We start from the raw sequence: 5,225 nt of genomic DNA on the forward strand, positions 1-5,225 counted from the left end.
GACACAGTATGAATGATCATCTTCATGTACAAGGAGCTCTGTGAGTGCGCCCTGCATATAGAACGGAAAGATGAAATGCTATTCAAGTTAGACCCGTCATTCACCATGGAGCTTTACCGAATGCAGAAACCCAATAGACAGGGCAGCTTTGCCATCTTCATTTGTGAACATTAGTCCGAATCATCACATATAGCAATTTAAAAGGCATTTAGAAAGATGGTGGTGGTTATTTACAAAAGGCAAATCCACTTTGCACTACAAGTGCAAGGTGCATTTGAAATTGCACTGAAAGTGCAGTCGCTGTAGATCCAAAGGGGGACATGAAAGGAAAATAAAAAACAGCATTTTAGCTTGCACATGATTGGATGATAAAATCAGCAAAGCTTCCCCTCATTTCAGATTTACAGCAACTGTACTTCCAAGTGCACTTGTAGTGCAAAGTGGATTTGCCTTTTGTAAATAACCCCCAGTGTCTTCTAGCCCTTCAATTCTGTCTGATTAAGGTCCCTTTCACATGGCCAGTTTGTTGCGGGTTCCGGATTGACCGGGTTGTGCGATTAGCACCGGCCGTTGTCAGCCTGCCATATGTCGATTGCACAGTCATACAGAGCGATTAGCTGCGATTCTGGGACAGATGTCTGAGCCTGGATGCAGTCAGCTCGGACATCTGTCCTGGAACCTCAGAAGCCAATTGCTCTGTGTGTAGCTACGTGCGATCAACAGCAGCAGCTGTGAGACCACCATTAGTTTAACTGGGCTGAGCGGCCGATGATAAATCACATAACCTGGTCATTCTTGCAGAATCCAGAAGAAATTCACTGGAATTCAGAAGCCACAACAAACCACTCATGTGAAAGGGGCCTTAAAGGGACATGTTTATGCTTATGAAAAAAAAAAAAAAAAAAAAAGAAAACCAGCAGCCCACCCTCCTCGACTCCCTAGTCTAATCCAATCTAGACAGAAGTGACCCATTCTGCTTCAAAATCTTCTCCAGTGCCTTTGACATGAATTTGAATGGGCTGTATTCCTAGCTTAAAGAGTATGGCCGCATTCCAGTCCAGAGGAACTCGTTGGGCAGCACTGCTAAATATTATGGCCCAGTGGGGGTAAACATCTGAGAAGGCCACTATTGTTAGTAATCATCTGGGTGGGGAGTGTCTGGGTTAGACAGGCTTTCCTATCAGGTCCACATGTCATTTTTCAGACGGACCTGATCGGAAGCTTCATTCACCCCTATGGGGCAGCAGACGTCAACAGTGACATGGCCGCTGACATCTGATCCGATCCTGTCTGCCGACCAAATCCAGACGGATGGTGACCCTATTTTCCATCCGTCTGGCAGATCGGACAGGTGGTCCATTTTCATCCGATCTCCCCACAGAAGAGAAAGATCACCAGGTATGTCCCTGTAAAGTGAGCGGAGATAGACCCGTCATCTGCCTGCACAGTGAGTGGAGATAGACCCGTCATCTGCCTGCTCAGTGGGGACCAGCAGATCGATCCCCCGCTGAGCAAAGCAGAGTCCTCCGAGTGGACCGCCTGTGTAAAAGGACCCCAAGGAAGATGATTTTTATTTTTGTAAATGTGAACTTATGCAGAGATCTTAAAATGGAATCGGTTGCTATAAAAAACAATTATTTAGTTAGCTGAATACAGCACTCCCAGACAGAAGCAGAAATGTGCTGCTGCAAGGGCTTTACGAAAGCTCAATGTTTTGTAAAGGCGCGCAGAACGCGCTACTTTTCAGACAAGCTTTGACATCCTAAAATAAAATAAAAATTAGCCCGTCTACTAAAGGCCTAAAGCAGTTTTGTGAGGCTGCAAAGTTGCACAAATCTTAGTGTAGTTTCACTTCTACAGTGACTTGTATTGCATTAAAATGAACATTGATGTACCTGGCAAAACATGTCTTTAACCCATTACACAGCTGCATGTAACAAGTACTCTTCTGCTGATGACAGCTTCCTTATAACAGTTAGCTCCCCCCCCCACCAGCCCATCTGTCAGCTGTAGATGGTGGTAATAATAAATAAAAAAAAAACTTGATCATACTTGCCTCCACTGTGCACTTAGTTTTGCACAGAGTGGCCCCCGGTCCTCATCTTCTGGGGTCCCCCCACCAACAGCACTCGCGGCTCCTACACGCATCGGGAAACCCCCTAGGAGAAGTGCCAACCCTGGGCGCGCCCCGGAATCCAGCATTTGCGTCCATGGACACAGAATGCTAGATTCTGACTCGCCCCCTGGTCATTGGATTTGATTGACAGCAGCGGGAGCCAATGGCTGTGCTGTTCTCAATCTATCCAATCAAAAGCCGAGACCCCGGCGGCCAGAGAGGGTGTGAGCGTCTCTGGCATGGGAATAAACGGGCTCAGGTGAGTAAAACAGGGGGGGGCCTAGTCAGTGACAGAATTTTTTTGACCTTAAGGGTACTTTCACACTGAAGCGCTTGGTGCACTGGCGGTAAAGCGCCGCTATTTTTAGCGGCGATTTACAGTTGCGTTGGCAGAGATTTTCAGGTGCTAGCCGGGAGATTTTAACCCCTGCTAACGGACAAAAAAGGGTTAAACCCACCCGCAAAAACGCGGTTTGGCGGCGCTACCTTATTAATTTCAATGGGCAGGGGCGCCTCAAAGATGCGGCTGGCAGGACATTTTTTAGCATCCTGCCAGCACAACGCTCCAGTGTTAAAGCCCTCAGGCTTTCACACTGGATAGAAAGGAGCGGCTCTTTCAGGGCGCATTGCAGGTGCTATTTTTAGTGCAATAGCACCTCAGGGTAAAAGCGGCCTAATGCATCCTATAAAAAAAAAAAAAAAACACAAGAGTTTACAACCCCTTTAATGAGGCATGAGAAAAACACTTAGGCCTTATGCACACCGGAAGTTATATTGCTGTTATAAAAATGCCAGTAGCTTTGCCGTGAGTTTTCCAATTGTTTTTGCAATAACAGTTTTTAGCATGATTTTTTTTTTAAATGGATTAAAAACCGGTAAACGCTGGCGAACCCCGTTTTTTGGCATTTTTAGAGTTTTTACAGCTGAAAAACACCTCTCAGAACTCACTAGCCTTGAGGTTTTTTTCCAGCCAAAAACAGTTGATAACAGCCCATGTGTGCATGGACACATAGGATAATATGCTGGAGCGTTTTCTTGTAGAAAAAAAATGTCTGAAGCCAAAAACAGCTGCTGTAAAAACATCCAGTGTGCATGAGGCCTTAAAATCATTAGTCCGCCTTTCTGACTGCCTTTCATGTTGCATCTATAATTAGGGTGTACCATTAAACATTGTCACATTCCACAGCTAGCCCCTTCCCCAGCCCATTCAATAAATGGGTGTCATTTTTTAATTCTTCCAAAAGGTGTGCTATGCTTTCAGTGTAGTCAAAGAAAAGTTTTTTTGCCCAATCTAAAATGAAAAACATCCATAAACAGGTCTTAGTTTTTCAGCCACCCAGACCCCTTTCAGTCAGCTGAAAATCAGAACACTTTCCAGCGCAGGAAGTGGAGCATGTTGCCTTTTCATGCTGTAAAAAAGATTATCCATTCTATAGGCAAATTTACAGCAGCACTTTCACAAGTTCAATCTCATAGGGAAAATAATAATAACTTCCACTGACAGGGGAGCTCCACTACTCTAGGTTTATTGGAAGGGGTCACTGGAAAATGTACATAACACACACACACACACACACACACGGCCTTTACGAACATTTCAGGGACACTTTAATCTCCGCTTCCTTGTGCCTGGGTATCAAAAACTATCTTGTGGATTTGTTTGAATAGGTCTGACACCTAGTGGAAGCAAAGTAAAACAGACATTGTAAATTCTTGAGACAAGCGTTAAAGTAGAACTATGGTTAAAACAATTTTTTTTTTCATTTTGGGTAGAGCAAGAGAGGGTTAGAACCCTGTCAGAATGTCCCCCCGCCGCCATCATCAGTGTCCCATTGTGGCGTTTTCCCTTCACTTCCTGTCCAATAGCCAAACAGGAAGTGAGAGAAAATCCCTGAAAATTGAGGGAATTTATTGGGGACCACCAGGTCATCAAAACTAGTGTCCATTTAGGATGATTTCACTTCTATTACTTTTCTGGGGACAACCCCAATTTGGGATTTTATTTTACTGGTAAACAAGACAAATAGAGAGGGTGATTTTCCCTAACGGAGGCACAGGCAGCAATAAAAACTGGCATGTGTTCTAATCCCTCTCCACTCTAGTCGAAGCTAAACGTTGGCCTCTAGTTGTACTTTAAAGAAGAATAAAAGGCAAAAATATCCCCCCCCCCCCATTTTGGATAAAGGAAGGGCTAAAAGCCTGGTCAGGTTCCCCCACCTATGTCCCTTTGGGGTGATTTCTCTTCACTTTCTGCCCCATAGTCAAAACAGGAAGTGAGGGCATCTCTGGTAGTCACTAAAACGAGTGTCCCCATCCTTGTTCTGGGGACGACCCAAAATTTAGAATTTTCCTTTTCAGGAACCATGGCACCCAGTGGATAGCAGCATTGCTCCCAGTAATGTTTTAACTCAACATCTGCTGAATAAATATACCACTTCCTCTATTACAGGATAACATTGTCTGAATTTATTTTAGAGAAGGGACAGGGTAGCTTTAAAGTGATTGAAACCATTTTTTTTTTTTTAAACATGTTATACTTACCTGCTCTTGGCAATGCTTTTGCCCAGAGTAGCCCCTATCCTCCTCTTTTCGGTGTGCCACCATAGGAAGCCGCTTGCTATAGTGGCATACCTGTGGGTTCAATCCCTGAGCTATGCTGCCTGCATCTATAGACAGACAGTATGGCTTGGTCACAGCCATTGCTCCCTTGTCACAGGATTTTATTGATAGCAGTAGGAGCCAATGGCTCATGCTGTTGCCTCCTGTCCTGTGATGAGGGAGAGAGCCACTGCTTTCAAGCATAATGCTGGATGGACATCAGGCTCAGGCAAGTATAGTAGCGTACTGGTGGGCACACAGATTTTGTTACCTTAATGCATTAAAAAAAAAAAAAAAAAAAAAAAAAAAATTCTACCTGTACAGCCACTTTAAACATTTGTAGGAGGCGGACCCCAACCCTCTCTACCAATCCGTACTTAGTGTAGTTTTGCTTTCACTTCCTGTGCAGTGATGCAGCCAAGCAGCACTTGTTCTACATCATAACCAACCATAGCCCCCTTCTGAATATCACTACAGTCCCAGCATACACTGCAAGCCAAAATCTGCCAGC

Source organism: Rana temporaria, chromosome 13 (assembly GCF_905171775.1).
Source record: "Rana temporaria chromosome 13, aRanTem1.1, whole genome shotgun sequence".
In the NCBI taxonomy this organism is placed as follows: Eukaryota; Metazoa; Chordata; class Amphibia; order Anura; family Ranidae; genus Rana; species Rana temporaria.